This window comes from Rhipicephalus microplus, chromosome X (assembly GCF_043290135.1).
Source record: "Rhipicephalus microplus isolate Deutch F79 chromosome X, USDA_Rmic, whole genome shotgun sequence".
Classification (NCBI taxonomy): Eukaryota; Metazoa; Arthropoda; class Arachnida; order Ixodida; family Ixodidae; genus Rhipicephalus; species Rhipicephalus microplus.
Window position 1 is genome coordinate 285,204,170 of NC_134710.1, and position 19,010 is coordinate 285,223,179.

Below are 19,010 nucleotides of genomic sequence, written 5' to 3' on the forward strand. Positions count from 1 at the left end.
GAGATGTTAGTGAAGCTACAATATTGTAGGTTGTTTGTTCATGTCATACGATATACAATTTGTGTTAACGGCGTTACACTACAATGCTTTCATTGGTTTTTTGTATTTTTCTGTACACTTACTTCTTTTTTTCTTTTTGTTCATTCGCCGTTGAAATTTTGTTCCTTCTTCACCGTCATTTTCACGTTGTTTGCTTTCCAAGAAGTTAAATGCGTGAAATATTTAGGGGTACTCTTTAAGCTTTTAACTCAAAGCACACAGTAATGGAAAAAGAAGCTCATGATCAAATGTGTGAAACAAAGCATGATCAAGAGGGCATAACGAAGGATGAAAAATGTGGAGCCGGAAAAACAAACTGGGCGTGATATATATATATATATATATATATATATATATATATATATATATATATATATATAGTAGATCCTCCGTGAGCGGTCACAACGTGGATTATTTCGACGTTCCGGCCTGGAGTCTGGCCTTCATCATATATATATATATATATATATATATATATATATATATATATATATATATATATATACGTGGAATTCTAGTCACCTGTGTGTCCGCGCCCTTCTGCTTCTGCCCCTTTGCAACACAACTGCAGAGTCCACGCTGCTGCCAGAGGAATGAGGGTGGCAACGATATACACCTCTCCTCTGACCTCCATAGCGGCACTCTGCCCGTCTTCGTCATAAGTACCAGCTTCAGGTTCAAGTTTTTTCTCTTTTCGAGTTTTGATTGGTTTAGACCTCCCACCTGATCAATCCGAAGCGCTATTGGCTCATTTAGCTAAGAACAACACCTACTTTGACAGCTGTGCCACAACACTGATACAGACTTGCGTGGCTCTACACCGCCCTGAAACCGGTGGTTCTCGTACGATACGCTGATGGCCTATTGGGTTTCACTGTAAGAGAGAGAATTCATTGAAACAAACGTGAACGACATGCTATCGTTGAATATAATACGACCTTCTTCGTGTTCCTGGGCATCTCCGGTCATTTTAGTTTAAAAAAACGACTCTGCTCATTTCTGCGTTGACTACCAACTGTTAAATAAGAACACACGAAAGGACGTATATTCTGTGCGTCGAATTGAGGACGGTTTAGACACAATTCAAATGGTGAAATATTTTCCGAGCCTTGACATACGATAAGGCTACTGACAAATCCCAATAAACGAAGCTGACAAAGAAAAGCTACTTATGCAACGCTGGATGGCAATTATAGCACTAGTGTAATGCCATTTGGCTTGTACAATACTCCAGCCACGTTTTAGCGCAAGATTGATACTGTTTTTTTAAGCCTAAAATGAAAGAACTGCTTATGTTACTAAGATGATATTGCTGTTAGTTGATCTACCTTTACCAAACATCTTCTCTAATTATACGAGGTACCTGAATGTCTTGCTAAGGCTGGTCTTCTGCTGAATACAAAAAGTGCACATTTGCCACCAAGGGTATCAAAGTCCTCGGTAACGTCGTTTCCAAAGACGGAATTGAACTATACCCTGAAAAGATGGCAGCTCGGCTACAGTTTCTTCGACCATTTAACCAAAACACGTTGCGCAGCGTTCTTGGTCTCGCGTCCTACTTTCATCGCTTCATACGCAACTTTGCTTCCTTCTCCGCTATATAAGTTATTGGCGGCTGGTGCTCCTTTCTGATGGTCCAACGACTCTGGGTCCACAATTGAAATTTTGAAAGAAAGCCTGACTTCCGGACCAGTGCTGCGCCACGTCGACGCGAGAGCGCTCACTATACTCCACACTGACGCAAGCGCGCAAGGCATTGGAGCAGTCCTCCTGCAGCGTGATGCCGCCTCTAAAGAGCAGGTTGTGACATACGCCAGTCGGACTCTGTCAACAACTCAGTGGAACTACATGATCACGGACAAGGAGTGTCTGGCTATTGTCTGGTCGGTACGAAAATTCCACCCGTACCTTTACGGTCCACACTTCACCATCACTGACAATCACGCACTCTGTTGGCACTGATTATGGTCCTTACATAATCAATGAAGATTATGTCAGGACGTCTAGGGCGCTGAATACTGTGCTTGTAAGAGAACGACTTCACCATCACCATCACATACAAGTCTGGCAAATGTCATCATGATGCCAACGCGCTGTCCCGATGCCCCATTTCACTCTCTCTACAATACGTCCTTCGTATCACCTTTTATTGGCCCTGACGCCAAGCCTGCCTCACAAGACGTATCGCTCACCTCTTTGGACCCAGTTCAACTATCTTCGAGCTCCGATTTACGTTCTCTTCAGCTGGCATATTCCTATTATAGGGCTTTTATTGATCGCTTTTGCGCTGTCACTAAACCACCCAACAGCCGCTGCGACACCCACTTCGACAATTTCGCCTCGAGGGTGGTCTGCTCTAGAACTACATCTACAATCCCATCGTTAACAAGCCAGTGCCTGTTCTTCCCCGCTGCCTTCGTCCCCGTGGTTTGGAAACATTTCACAATAATATTGCTGCCGGTCATCTAGGCTTCAACAAAGCCTACGACCACATCAAGACCTGCTGTTCTGGGCTTCTGGGCCGAATGCGTGGGCTCGTGCGCGTCCCGTCAAAACCGTAAGCGATCCACATCCTCCCCCCGGCTCTTTTTCTTCAGCCTCTTCCCTATCTGCGCACACCTTTTAAATTTGTCGGAATATACTTCTATGGTCCTTTACCGCTGACGTCTTCCGGTCGCAGTTGGACCGCCACTGCAGCCGACCAACTAACAAGATACGCCAAGGCTTCGCCTCATCGCTCTGCTACCGCCACAAAAATCACTGACTTTTTCTTGCACTCCACCGTCTTATGCCATGGAGTCCCTCGCGTTTTTTTTAGTTACCGTCGCAAAGCTTTCATTTCAAAGGTCCTCGAAGAACTCTCGCGGTCCTGTATTACAACGCATAAAGCCATTTCTACACACCATCCGCGGATGAATTACCTTACTGAGCACTTCCACCGAACACTCTCTGACATGATATCCATGTACTTACGTCATGACCACAGAAACTGGGATAACATTTCACCATTTGTCACCTTTGCCTACAAGAGAGCGATACAATGATTCTCTGGCTACAGCCTTTTTTTTCCTCGTGTATGGACGGTCTGCCTTCTCTGTCTTCGACACGGCATTCTTCGCTCCGGCGTAGAGCTGTACCCAACTCACTCCCAGAAGAGTTAGCAGCTCGAGTCACGCACGGCCGGGAAAGTGCTCACAAAAACATGGTAGCGACTCAAAAATAGAAAAAAACGTTGCTGTGATAGGAAACGACGCGACGTGGCCTTTAATCCCGGTGATAAGTTTCTACTATGGACCCCTGTTCAAGCGTCAGGGCTTTGCGAGAATTTTCTCCACCGGTATGTTGGCCCACACACCGTTGTACGACAGACATCCCCAGTTAACTCCCTTGTCACCCCACTTCAGTCCGTCACTGACCACCATCTGCGCAGCGCGGAAATCGTTCACGTCTCGTGCACGAAGTCTTTTGGTACTCGGTTCAGCGGATCTCTGAGTGGCGGCCACGTTGGCCGCTTCGAATAGGAGGGGGAATGTAAGCACATTCCAAGCACTTCATTGTTCTCACTTGTACATAACCATCATCAACGTTCTTTCTCGTTGGTTTTTCGCATTGGAACCGAGACAGACACTACGGAATAAACGGTTCTGTTTTCTGTTGACCTCGCCTGGTTAAATTTTGCATATATATATATATATATATATATGCTTGTGACTAGATATTTGAAGAACTTCTATAGGCAATATTGCGTATAGCCGTGGAGACTGGTCTCATTTGTAAGTTGAGATTTCTATTATGCGGATTGGACGCTGGAACGCTCAGCAGCTAATAACTAAAGTCTTACCGAAAAGTATTTTTATTTAGGCAGTGCTGTCAACTCATTGCTCTTTGAAGCAAATAAATGAATGACCACACGTGCAATGCGTGTGATGTTCCTAATACTTTTCTGAATTTTCCCTGGTGTTTTAAATCGAACAAGACATCAAACTGTCGGTACTCACGGTACAGCAATGCCTTAGGCGGTACCATTCAAATCTCGCTGTTATTGTTTCCATATTATTCTAAACATTTACAGTCACTCTCCTCGTGTGATCATCACTGTCATTGGGTCGTTGTGGTGGACCTGTTAACTACCTCACCAAGTAACCACCCCTCTACATGTTCAGCGCCGTGTCCACACGGGTTAGACAAACGAATAGGACTGTATAAGCTCCCTATGTGTCGTCCTAACATTTTGTTGGGAGAGCACACAAAGCAAGGTGAAGAGAGTACGGCGGCAAATTAAGTTGTTTAGCTAGATTTCTCTGGGGGCTCCTCGCTTTGGTTCTGCAAGTCGGGTAAGATGCACTGCCGTGCTTTTTTGTATATTTGAGAATTCTGAAGGTCAGATATTCTCCCAAAGCGCCCTTAGTGAGTTGGGAGTTTCAAAAAACTGTGCTGTATGGTCGAACCTAACTAGTAGCTGTATGAAGTTTTGTCAGTGGCTTTGAAGCCTTCTGGTGCACTACTGGTTTTCCGGTGTCGTATTAATTTTTTTTTCGCCCCACAGACTGGCTTGTTTTCAAGTTGGCGAACGCAGCAAACTGTCCTTTCTTTTCTCTACTAAAGTAGCTGGAAATTTGAATTTCGTCGCTTGCACTTATTGTTGCGTAGGCTTTGCTCTGTGCTGCTGATTTTTTGAAAAAATACAAGGCACGTTTCTTGTACTGTCAACAAATTGATAGGATATTCCTAAACCAGTTTGCGCAGAGACGCACGGAAATGATGCCGTCTTTTTGTCCCTACTGGTCTCGCAATGCTCTGTTGACGTTTCAAATTCCTACCGATGTCTCCGGTAGAGAAGTACTAGTTTACTGCACCCATTATTACACTATCACGAAGGAGAAATAAAATATGCAATCATCTGATACAACCTTCAGGATAGCCAGATAAGAAAATGTGTCGTATGAGAGAGAGAGAAATAGATAAAAGGAAATAAACAGGGAGGTTGACCTGATAAAAGAACGGGTTTGCTACCCTGTACAAGGATGGGGAAATAGGGAGCAAAAATGATATAGAGAAAAAATAAAACAAAGGAAAAGCAATGCACACACATGCAGGACGTTCCGATCAGAGTCGTTCGGAGAGACCGGTTGAACGCAGAAAGCGTAGTAAAACCTGCACAGCCTTCTTGGGCGACATGAAGTACTGTCTGTGGCATAGAATCTTTTCTTCCGTAAGAGTCTGTTCATTCAGCTGATTGAGTGCATTGCAAAGCGACTGTCTCTGCAAACAGTTTGCAATTCGCATTATCCAGAATGACTAAGAAGCTATGTCAATAGGCATTTCTGGGGGATTAAACTCAACTACAAGGCTTAGCGAGGCGACAAGGGAACTACTTCGCATAACGTGCTATGCTGAGCAGCTGGACGTCCAGTGCCATGCGCCATACGAACTTCTACCACTGCAGTTTTACTCAGTAATGCGAAAGGATACTTCAGGATGCGCTACACTTTCCTTTTTACTCTTTATGTCTCTTTTTTTGCTTTCTGATAATGGTAAAATTCTCCCCAATCATCATAGTCAATATAATTATCAACATTTGCTCTATCCGGACAAGTGGTGTGGTAGTGGCTGTCACCGATATCTCTCGGAGACTATTTCTCTTCGCTCCTGTTTAAGGATTTCCACAGCTTCGGACGTGTGATGCGTTGTTCACAGGTAGTCAGTGTGTTATTTTATATCAGTGCGCATTTAATAAAAACAAATAAAGCCCCTATATGCACGAGTATTCGTTTCACGCGAAAACGCTTCACGTGAAAATTTAGTGCCCTTATGAAATGTTGGCCGAGGAAAAAAAATAAAACCTATAATCATAAGGAAAACTTTATGCAAAACTCTGTCGAGGAGATTCCACTACCTCTAACTCGGCTGAATGAGAGACACTAGACCACAATAACTTCAAAGGGACCAGCTAGTTCTTGATTTATCAAATATATAATAATTGGTATATGTTTTATATTATCACACTTGGTATTATCAAGGTGTCAGTATAGCTACAGGGCACTGTGGTTGAATCTACTCTCGTTGAAAATTACTTCACACCAGAGGCACTGTAAAACATTCCGTTTGCTCAACATAATGTTTGTTGGCGTTTAAGTCCCAAAATGTATGAATATGAGAGACGTCGTATGTGGAGTGCTTCGGAAATGTTGACTGTATGGGGTGCTTCAATTATGCACCTCAATCTAGGCACACGGGCCTCTAGCATTTCGTCTCCACTTAAATGTGGTCACCGCGGCTGACGTTGTCACGTGGCCTTCTGGTAAGAAGTCGAGAGCAATAACATGTGAACCACCGCGACAAGTCTATTTGATTGTGCAGTTACGATTGTACCGTTACACATATTGATATCTTCTTATATACAAATGGAATTGCCGCTCGACAATTTCTTAGACGGCAACTTGTCCATAAATAGGATAAAAAGAAAGAAAGCAAGTGTACAGGGAGCTGGTAGAGGAGAGGGAGGATGAGCAGAGTATACAGTGTGTTTCAGTAAACTTAAATTATTACAGTTGAAGTTTTAAAAAAAATATAAAAATATTTGCGGTGCTGCGGCGGGCATGTGGATAGCGTAGGAATAATCAGGGGTACATTGAACTGCGTAGTCTTCGCGCTTGTGGTATCAAACGTACTGATGTCTTTTTTTCACTAATATCGTATGGATCGTGTTTCGAGCTTCGGCTTCACCTGCTATCGAGAGATTTTAATTGGCGAGGAAAAAAGTTGCAGCTGTTGCAGCGACCCTACTGAAGTCCCTCGAGTTTATTGCCTTAGAAACGTCACCAAACGCAAAAATTTACCGTCTGTCACGAGGCTATTTAGCAAGATGCTCTCGTGTAGATTCGTTTGAGTACAAACTGATGACGGAACCGTAACAGGGAAAGAAGAGACAAGACAATATGTGCAAAAAGAAAAATAAATCAACACTCGATATATTTGAATAAAAGGAGGAGAAAGAAAGTGGTAAGAAATGTAAATACAAAATGCAAAAGGGCTAAAGTTAACAGAGCTAGAGAGCTGACGGATAAAGGCTGACGGTGCTTTTGTTCAGAAAAACTGTCAAACGACCGTCACTGTTCTGTAGCAGCTCACGCGCACACAGCGAGGCTAGATGCGGAGAAACATAGCCATGGTCACGGTGTCACTCAGAAAACCGGTAGCGGTGGTTGATCAAAGGTCGGCGCCCTTCAGCTTTCTTTTTCCGACGCTTGGACGTCGAGTCGGAGACGGACAGAAAGAGCCCTGCCAACGCCGGACGAAATGCCTGGCCACCGCCAGACAATGAGCAGACAGGCCAACGCCGGACGAAATGCCTGGCCAACGCCAGACAGTGATTAACGCTCAGGAACACGTCCCGGTGGGAGCCCGCAGCGGCCTTGCCACAGAAACACAGCCAGCACTCACGCACCCCAAATGCCTGCTCATCTCCGCCTCCTTCTCAGCCACGTCTATTGTGTTATTTCTTCGGCTGCTTCCCAAACAACGTGGGAGCTTTTCATTGATCAAGTTTTCCGGCGTCACCTCATGCACTCCATCTGCACTTAATACTCCTCACTGAATACACCAAACAAGCTCGCGTCAACACAATCTTTGAGTTGTCATCGTCGCCTTTCTCGCGCCGATGCACTCGCACACTTTTATAACCGCGAACTGGTTGCACTCGCGCACTAATGACAACATGCCCCTTTTCGAAAAGGTTTTTTTTAATAAAAAATGGCCTAATGCGCGAGTCTTACCTCCCATGATTGGTCCTTCGAGTTCACAAAGACACATATGCCCTTGTAGCACCTTACCATGTCTTACTGAACTTGCACGCACAGAAAAAAAATTTATATATGGAAAGTATTATCGGCATGGTTTCCGAAAATGCTTTGTCTATCTTCTGTAGTGATACATCACTTTCTACCTACGGCTGCAACCTGTTCGTGAAGCCTACGCCCGTTTTATCTGATCCTTTGATATACTGAATATGAAACGTGTACTCTTGTAGTGCTAAACTCTACTTTAGCACCCTAGAGTTCGGTGGGTTTGCACTGGTTAAGTATTGCGGAGGTTCATGATTTGGAAGATATGGAATTTTTCTACCTCTCATATCAGTGCTAAGCATTCACGTTCGATGGTGAAATAATTATGTTCGGGCGGCAACAGCGGGCGGATGGCATATGACACTCGGTGCAACACCCCTTCATGTTCTTGCATGAGGACTGCGCCGAGGCATTTTTCTGAAGCGTTTGTACGGAACTTGAAAAGAGTTGACTTCTGGGCGAATTGGTGCTTTGACATAGAAACCATCGTGAGAGTGCAACAATCTACGACAGACACAAAGAGACAGACGAAGACATGCGCCTGTCCTCGTCTGTTTCTTTCTGTGTGACATGTTTTGTTGCGCTCTAACGATGGTTTCTACGTCTGTACGGCGTACGAACACACGTTTTAGATCTGATGCCTTTATGACTAGCCTAGAAACGAGGGCTTGCTTCAGCGTCTGAAAGGCTTCTTCTGTTTCAGTAGTCTAATGAATATTGTTTTTCTCCATTTTTTTTATTTAATTTGTTAAAGGCAGCACTTTCCCAGCCTAGCAAGGTATCAAATCTCAGTTATACGCAACTATTCTAACAAAATATTGTAGCTGCTTCTTGGTGTTGAACAGAGGTGCATTGAGTATCTTCGAAACCGCAGTTTCTACTACCTTCATAGTTACACCTTTTGGACTATGGCACAAGAGCATGATTTACTCCACGCCGATCACGCACTTCTGAGGCTTGATGGTTTTGCCGGACTCCCGTACTTTCTTCAATAAGCGCTGCAAACTGTCTACATTCTCGTTACAGGTATTAGTAGCTATGAAAACTTTGTCAATGTAGTAGACTACACCTTCGAGGCCTTGTAGAAGTGTTCTCAATTAAGAAGTAAACACTACAGAAGGCGTCTTTATGATGAAGGGCATGTATATGAACTGTAAATGCCCGACTTACGTTGAGAATGCCCCTATTGATCTCGAGGCCTGGTCGAGCGGGACTTGCCAATATCCCTTTGTGAGATCGAGCTTGGAAAAGTATCTCGTTGTGCCCCCTCGGTAGGCATTACATCAATCTTTGCTATGAGTTCGGCGCCCAGATCTGGTTTATGCGACGAACGTCGACGCATGTGCAGCATGTATTATCCGGCTTCTTAATAAGTACCAAGGGTGAATTATGCAGCGAATGGGGTAGTTCAATCAATTCGACTTGCTCTCTGGATTTCGTGCCGACCGGTTGTACCCCCGCGATCTCCAACGACAGCACAGCTCTGGCTGACTGACTCGCCCTACGCCATCTCCTGCCGCCGACAAGAGCTCTCGCTGAGTGGTCCCCCGTCCTCGGACTCCTGCGACCATACCCATCTTTCCTATCTTCTCCTTACTTCTGGGTGTTGCTGTCCCTTCGCCCCACTCTCTCTTTCCCACTCTGTCTCTATACCTTTTAATCCTATTCTTTTAATCCCTCCTTACTTCTATCCCTCGAGAGCTACTCTTGAGGTGTCGTACTATGATGCAGACAGTTACGGGGCTCACTTTCATCTTCTTTTATTTCTTACTAATCACATCAGAAAGCTCAATCACACCCAGTCTTAACATGTCCTTAAATTTTTTTTCTACCAATTACTTCATGGCCAACGGCAAAGGATAATGCGGTGTGTTGATTGGTTCAGAGGTCGTCAATTGAAGTCGGCATTCTAGCAAAATCCTCTTTCCCGGGATTTCAGGGAAGACAACATAGTAAGTGGTTAGAATCTCACTAAGGTATGTACGTTTGTCTTCTTCTAAACCACTTCCAATCAAAATCGCTTCCACCCCCACAATTGGTTTAACTGTACAAGCTTGTAGAGGGGTATCGGTCTCCTCCTCCTTCAGGCCTACAAAGGATGCTGTCTGTGGAATTAAGTCTGCTGGCTGGTCTTCACAGCGTTTCAGCATGTTAATAGGAAAAACCTTCGCGTCATGCCCCAAGTTCGGATAATTCACCTTTTTTCCCAATTACCGGAAACGAACCTTTCCTTTGTACCAACAGCTTCTTCGCTATAGGAAGCAAAATAAGAGCTTGGTCTCCAACTTTCAGCTCATAGTTCTAGGTCTTGCGATTATATTGGTGGTACTATTAGGTACTTCTATCTCGCATCAAACTCTCATGGGATAGTTTCAGCGTCATCTCCAGACGATCTCGGAGATTGAGGACATACCCACAGGTCATTTTCACCTCCTATTCGATCTTTTTTTTCGGTCCACAGCTTTTTTAGCAAGTTGATTAGTCCTTCGACGTATCTCCCATCAACGAGTTCGAAAGAAGAAATCTCTGTGCTGGCTCGAGGAGCTTTTCGGTATGCAAATAGAACGGGTGCGAGCAACAAATCCTATGATTTTGCATCTCCTTCACAGAGCTTGCGCCGCATTTGTTTCAACGTTCCATTCCATCACTCTACCAATTCACTGCACATTGGATAAGGCGTTGAATCAAGATGTTTTATGGCTAGCAGATCATTAGCTTCCCTCATCAGGTCCAAAGGGAAACACGAGCCCTGAACACAAAGAATTTTACTGGGAAACCCAACGCGCAAAAACATTTCCACCAACCCATCTGTCACAGTCGCTGAGACAATCACCTGTAAAGCAACTGCATCTGGATAGCGCATAGCGAAATCTACCCCGGTCATTATCGGCTTTAAGCGTCCAATAATGTCCAAGGCTACAGGCTCAAAAGGAGTGGCAGTCAGGGGCATTTTCCGAAAAGGTCCCTTGCCAACATTGCTCTTTTTGTAAATTCTTTGGCACGCGTCACTGGAGCACACATATATTATGATATCTTGCTGGACTCCTGGCCAATAGATCGAACTTAGCACCCGTATAATTGTTCATGTAACTCCTTGATGCCCGGACATCAAACTCTCATGAGCCATCTTCAACTTAGAAGTGTGGCGGTTTGAGCTAGTTGGTATAACACGACAGTAGTTAGAGCGCGAGAACAGAATTCTGTTCTCGCGCTTTAACTATCGCCATCTTCAACACTTCATTTCGCAGTTTGAGAGGAACTACCACCTGCTTCATGCACCGATTCGCCAGAGGACATTCGGCATATATGATACAATATCGATTTCTCCATGACGAAAGAATACTGAATCGATTATCTTCCATAGAAAATTTGCTCGACTTTCTTCTGGCAAGCCTTCTTCTTAGGCCGTCTCGAGTTCTCATTTGTTTATCTTGAAACTTAAAACTCTGAAACTGTATTTTATTTAATTATCTGTACGTACAAAAAGCGAAGAAAAAGCAAAAGGCTATATAGCCTAACGAAGGCTTTTGCTCTGAAATACAGTCAGATACACAGAAAGAAATATATACACAACATGGGCGCAAGAAAAACAACTTTTTACATAAAGACTAACAATTAGCAAATTATAACTGTGCAAATGAACGCTACAAATGCTGAAAAGGAACATAATAGTATAGAATAAAAATACTGTGAAAGAAAAACATCATTATTCTAATGTCTAGAATAGATGAGGTCAAGGAAGCATCTGCTGACATTTACATTTCTAAAGCAAGCAAACATGAAACAAAAACAAAAGAACTAGCAGGATTAAAATGTTACTGTAAACAATTTGACCACAAAGTAAAGCAAAACTAATCCAAATATATGTGTTAAAGGTATTTAATGCATTTATGAAAAAGAATGTTCTTAAACCTATTTTTGGAAGTTTTTTTTTATTTAGGTCAGCTACGTTTACAAGTTTGTGCAGGAGACTGGGTATTTTAAATTCAGTATGTTGCTGACCATATGTGCCTTAGTTCTCGGTATTTTTATGCCAGGTGTACGAAGGCATTACTCAAAACATTGAGAAGAATCATGCACAGGGCATAGTTGGTTATTTGGAATGTACAAAAGTCACTTATATAAAGTAACTTAACATATTTGATTTACTTGTAATATGAAATATTAGTAAAATAATAGACATGTGCTTAGATTTGGTGGGGGAGCACAGCATCCATAGAATAGTCGTAGTACTGTTTTCTGTAACGTAAGTTTTGTCTTATAGTTTTGTGCTGTCATTGTTTCCAAAACAAGACACAACACTTAGCCTGAAGTACAACAGTCTATAATATAATGCTTTCTTGAGCCAAAGAGGTATTAAGGACATCGTTTGTACATACAATCAACGCTTCTACTGAGATCTGCTGTTAGATTACGTGTTCATTCCGGGAAAGGTATTCCTGGAACTACACGCCCAAGAATTTTTGTACCCTTGATTTTTCTAAAGACTGACCTTCAAAGGAGACGCTGTTACATGGTCTTTGCACCTGTCTATGTTGGTCCGACGCCACAGATACCCTGGAACTTTCCACCTGAGTAAGTTCGAGACGCATTTAAATCGTCTTCTGGCATTCTGCCTCAAGTTTCCGTTTCGTCTTGAAGTGTCTCGCTCGGCCGCTCTATCTTCGCGAGCTTGTGCCTAGCGCTCATAGAGCCATGCTTTCAACGCCTCTCTTCAACGCCCTTTAGCTCTACACATATCGCCAATGCCATTAAATATGATGAAGTCATAACTTCTCTTTGTGCATAGCACTAATTGCAAAAACAATCTCGTCCTATCGCTGGATGCCAATTTGGAATGAGGCTATTTAGCAAGACGCTCTCGTGTACGCTATTGTAAGTACGAACTGATGACAGAACTGTCAACGGGAAAGAGGAGACGAGACCATTTGTGCAAAAAAGAAAAAAACAACACTTTATATACTTGAATAAAAGGAGGAAAGGGAAAGTGATATGAAATGAAGCCAGAAAATGCAAAAGAGCTAAAGTTACCAGAGCTAAGGAGCTGACAAATAAAGGCTAACGGTGCTTTTGTTTAGAAGAAATGTCAAACGACTGTCACTGTTCTGTAGCGGCTCACGCGCGGACAGGGAGGCTTGATGCAGTGAAACACAGCCGGGGTCACGGTGTCACACGGAGGACAGGTCGCGGCGGTTGATCCAAGGTCCGCGTCCATCAGCGTTTTCCCCCGACGCTTGGACGTCGAACCGGAGACGGATGGGAAGTGCTCAGCCAACGCAGGACGAAATGCCCGGCCAACGCCAGATGATGACCAGACCGGCCAACGTCAGGCGAAATGCTTGGCCAACGCCAGACAGCGGTTGACGCTTAGGAACACATTCAGGTGGGAGCCCGCAGTGGCCTCGCCACAAAAACACAGCCGCCACTCACGCGCCCTGGTAGTCTGTTTGCATCCGTCCCGTCTCAGCCACGTCTGTCGTGTCCTTTCTTCGGCTACTTCCGTTTCGCAGCCTCTCATAGGTGAAGTTTTCCGGCGTCACCTCACGCACTCCACCTGCCCCTCATCTTCCTCGTTGAATACACCAAACAAGCTCGCGTCCACAAATTCCTTTAGTAGTCATCGTCCTCTCTCGCACCATTGCACTGACACACGCACTCACACACACACACACACACGCACGCGCACGCGCGCACGCACGTGCACACGCACACGCACACACACACACACAGAGCGAGAGAGAGCGAGAAAGAGAGACTTGCATTGCGTTTCCGCCTGTGTTTAGTCAATCTTTCATGCTGGTTAAGGAATTCTAATATTCAATGAGGTGCTTCGTTAAACTGTTTTAATGATCCAAGGACAATAAAATATTTTACATGCACAGTAATGAGTAAGTAATATAGATAAAGGAACGGCACAAAATACAAAATATTGATTATTTGAAAGAGAAGCCACATTGTAAGCTTACCATTTAGTATTGGAGTCCGTAATGTACAAAATACGTCTGCTGAGGATCAGTTATTTATGTGAAGGAAGCTGATACTGTCAGCATTTAAAGTTATTTCTTTCATGCACGACTCACTTGAGTAGTGAGAAAGCAAATTATGTTCTTCTAATATCTTGAGAAAAAAAAAGTCACAGCTTTGCCGCAAAAGGCGAAGCAATGAACGCGATCACAACAAATTGAAAGGTCAAGCGAAGAAGGGCAAGCAGTTCGAAACGTGCTCGCATCTCTCACGCACAAATGATGCACGAAACGTGCTTACAGGTACAAATGAGCGCGAATAGGCATCTCAGTTGTTACTTCGCTGTGTCTGACAAGCACGCCCTTTTCACAAACGGAGGCTGGTCAACGATTGCAGTGACCTTTGTGCGCCCGGTAACTACAACAGAATTGTTTGACGAAACCCAAAGGCTAGCCATCACGTGCGATTCTCTCCACTGCAAGATCATTCCAGGCGCGAGCAGCCAAAACCAAATTGAGAGCAGCCCGACAACAGAGCGAGACGGGGAACGAACAATAGTCCTCACTGGGTGCCAGTCGGGGTATTGTGCGTGCCCTGCAATGGTTGACCCTGCAACGTCACAAGAGGAGTTCAGCTCTACGTCGAACCACAAAAAAATGTCGATTGCACGTGAATACTCTGAAAAGCACGCACCCCTATGTTAAAGCCAAATTAAAATATCTTCTAGGCTACGCTCGCCACTAATATTCGGTCAAAGATGGACCTGCATGCACGACTATCACACAAAAAAGCATCTCGAGTTTTGAAATTCAGGGGTCCTTTAGGTAATTTTCCTCTTCTTAGGTGTTGCTGTCTTATGTCTTCCTCTTTTTGTACCTTAAGCCTCTTTATTTCAAGTTTTAGTCTATTCTCTCTTTATTTCCTCAATCTCTTCCTGTAGATCACTTTCTTTCTATCACCCTATTTTCTCTTAATATTTCTTTCAATCTTTCTTTCCTTGCCCCACCGTGGTGCTCTAGTGGCTAAGGGTTTCGAACCCGCGACCTGCTGACCTGCAGGTCGCGGGTTCGAAACCTGGCTGTGGTGGCTGCATTTTCGATGTAGCATTTGGCGGGACGGACAGTGATGGGAGTGACAATAAAAAGTCATTAAAAAGTTGGAAGATATGCTCAGACATGAAACAGGAATACTGCTGATATTGGCATGTGGTCGTGATGTTGACGAAGGTAGCAGTCGGCGTGTAAAAGACTAAACTCCTTATTTGGGTGAACTTGGGCCCGGGAAATGAATGCAAAGTTCAATAGATTCACACTGTAAACTGATAACGGACCGAACAGCCGCCGGTCACCAAGAGATCTGATCTGTAGTTAGGCGAGTCGGCCTTTATACATGTAGCATCGAACATTCAAGCCTTATCGCCAGTGGCCGCGCCAGCTCCAGAACAGGCTCAACTCGTGACGTGCTCTTTTTTGAAGCTGTAGTGGTTTTAGAGCAGTGCAGGGCAGTGTTGAAGGTACACGCATATTTACTAACTTAGATACTCTTTCTGTATCTTTCATCTGTAACTGCATTTCCTCCTCTGATCTGATATGTAGGGTTTAACGTCCTAAAACCACCATATGACAATGTGAGACGCCCTACTGGAGAGCTCCGGAAATTTCGACCACCTGGAGTTCTGTACCGTGCACCCAAATCTGAGCCCACAGTCCTACAACATTCCCGCCTCCATGGAAATGCAGACACCACAGCCGGGATTCGATCCCGTGGCCTGCGGGTCAGCAGCCGAGTACCTTAGCCACTAGACCACCGTGGCGTGGCATCAGTTAGAGCGAGCGAACAATAAAGTTTGCGAGACGCAGAGAAGCGTGGTAAAAGGCTGGGTGCGCCCCGCCGTGGTGGTGTAGTGGCTAAGGTACTCGGCTGCTGACCCGCACGTCGTTGGATCGAATCCCGGATGCAGCGGCTGCATTTCCGATGGAGGCGGAAACGTTGTAGGCCCATGTGCTCAGATTTGGGTGGGCCTGATAAAGGTGGGCCGACAACGGAGGCAGTGCAAAATGAGATTAGGTGCAGGAAGCTTTCCAGTGGGGGGGGGGGGGACATCAAGTGGAAGAAGAAAAAGAAGATGGCTGTCACCTTAAGCGATGCATAAAGGACATTGTGAGTACAATTATTCATTCCGTGTAACAAGGTTGTTCATGTCATACGCGATAGGTCATGCAGGATTTATTTAGTGGTATCTGTTGCCTAATTCATTCAACGACTACTGAACGCGACTAGCAGAATATGCGCCTGGCTGACACCATGTACATGCCGAGCAAGCTACCATAGATAACGTTCAAACTGTGAATTGAGGGGCTTTTCCTAACGCAGTAGCAAACGCGTGCGTTCCAGGCCCGAGCACGGCGTGCATAAATACTTTATGAAGTGTTTTTGTGCAACAGCACAGAAAATACCGGTACGTGCTGTAATCAAAATCACTCACCTGGTAGTGACGCGTTTTGCTCGCCGTAAGACTTTTTTTTCAACTTAGCTCGATTTTCCGATATACAGGCTGATTAGCAGTTCTTTGCTTGTATATAATGTCAGTGCGGCAATGCATGTTTTTGAGAGCTTGCTTCGTAACTATTCCGTGCAACGCCAGCCTAGTGTTTGACGTACTTCACGTCAATAAGAAGGCACCCCTGTATTGTAAACGCGATCATGCACGTAAGGTGTGTAATTCCAGGGCGCACACAACTCACGCAGTGAGCGCACACTGTACAATACTTACAGACTTAGTTCGATAACAAGAAAAGTTTATGGTGCTTCCGTATGAACGACACAACTTCTAAAAACCTGACACGATGTCTGCAACACTAAAAACGAAAGTTCGCGTGTGTTCTCCGTTGACACAATGAGCAAGAACCGTCGAAGCGTACAGCTGAGAGCTGCGCATGCAAATACTATGAAGGGAACATACGTGAAAACTGCTACCAGGTACATCCGGCAGTGCACGCGATTTGCACCAAGTATACACTATAGCTGGTATCGCTCAGGTTGCCAAAAACACTAAAAAAACAGCACTTGTCAATTGACTCGCCGCCGGCAGGGGACACCTACCACTCCGCCGGCGCCGCTTCCTCGGCCGCTGCGGCCATGGCTGCGGCGACCGATCGCCGGAAATCAAGAATTGTTGTTCTGCTTCTCTGGTAGGAGACAGTGCGGATGTTTGCAACGCGGTGGCTTCACGAATATGACGTCATGGCCTCTCCTTAGTTTTACCTTCCTCTATGTCCCATCATCCCTGATCTTCCACGCGTCCTTCACCCTACAGAGAGGAGGTGGGTGGACGCTCACTCGCGCACCCTTATCTCGTGGTGGGGAGGATCATACGTCTTGACTGGCTTTGGACTTTCACGGGAACGATTCTGTTGTAGTTACTGGTTTGGCGCACAAAGGTCACTGCAATCGTTGCACAGTCTCCATTTGAGAAGGCAGATGCTTGGGCTACTTGGTTATCGCGAATCAACATATTTGCGCAGCCCAAGACTGCGAGTAGTTACGACGTAACTACAGAAGAAGAGACAAGGACAGACTTTCTGTCCTTGTCTCTTCTTCTGTAGTCGCGTCGTAACTACTCGTAGTCTTGCGCTGCGCAAATATGTTGACTCCATTTGAGAAAATGACGCACTTTCCAGACATAGCGAAGTAACAACTGAGACACTCATTCGCGTTCATCTGCACCTGTGAGTACGTTTCGTGTATCATTTTTGCGTGAGAAACGCGGAGCACGTTTTGATCTGCTTGCCCTTCTTTGCGTGACCTTTCAATTTTTTTCTATTGCGTTCATTGCTTCGCCTTCCCGGCAAAGCTGTGACTTTTTTGTCAGTCTTCCATTTCTTGTGGTTTGTAGTGGGTTATGCGAATTATATGCATGTTCTGCTTGTAGGTGAGAAGATATGGTGTCGTTCTAAACAGCGCCTTAACACGTTCGTAAGAAGGTGTGCGCAGTACTCGTTTGGCACCGGAAGCACGCAGTTTGACAATTGGCACGAATGTTAGCATTTGTTAGCAATATAATTCTCAGCAGGCTGGTTGGAATCCTGTACGCAGTGGCGGCATCAAACTTTCGACATTACACTATATTGATTATCGCCAGTTTTACCAATAACTTCATTTTACGGCGGCCATTACGCTAAGAAAGGAAGTTTAAAAGCAAGCGGCCATTCAGCGCGACTACTGTGCAAGGAATCATGGGAGAAAGAACGTGATGGGAAGTGATAGCTTCTTCTCCGTCGGTGCGGTGCACTACAAATCGCTTTTCCAAATGCGCACGGGAAGCTTCCCGTCGTGAGAAAAAGCCATACTTTTTTAGGGAATCTTTTGGTTTGAACCGCATTACCTGATGCTCAAAGTATCGACTATTGCAGCTATATTGTTTGGTGTATTCGTAAATGTTTTTGTACATTCATGTTAAAGCAATTTATTGTGTACAAATAGTTGGATATAGAGAATAAATTAGTTTAACCTAGCTCAATATAGTTGGGTGTGTCTGTAGCACATGTTGGGTGAAACAGCCTTCGTTCCAGGGCAAAGGGAAGAGTACTTTTTCACGCAGTTTGAAAAAATTCAATTGCTCGTTTGCCAGTTGTAACCAAAAGGAAATGAAGGATCACTGATTGATTATTTTATAAGATGGCTTTTGCTTACCTCAAAGCATTATTACCACACTTGTGGCCAAACTACCATTTTAATTTGAAATAGACATGGTATAATCGCACATTTTAATCAAAAATAAATTGAAGCGTCAGCAGGGAAGGCAACTTCGGGACTACTACGTTAATTCCTGAATTTTTGAGGGGACATACTTTTAAAAACGCAGGAAGGCAATAAGTGTCTGTGCACGTGCATATACACAAGAAATAGTTTCAATTCTGACAGATGTTTTATGTAAATTACAGGTGTTTCAGACGTCTAAGCCATATACGTGGTTGAAAGGTTAAATTTTAGACAAATCTAAGCGCTACCCATCGTCCCTACACGGGGTGCACAAATGTGACTGCAGTACGCATCGACTTTAGCGCCAAGTTTGCATGTAGTAATTTTTGTAGCAAACTGTATCAGTGGTGAAGAGCCTTATAATTGGGCATCCCAGGCGTTCATTGAACATGCTATAGCTCG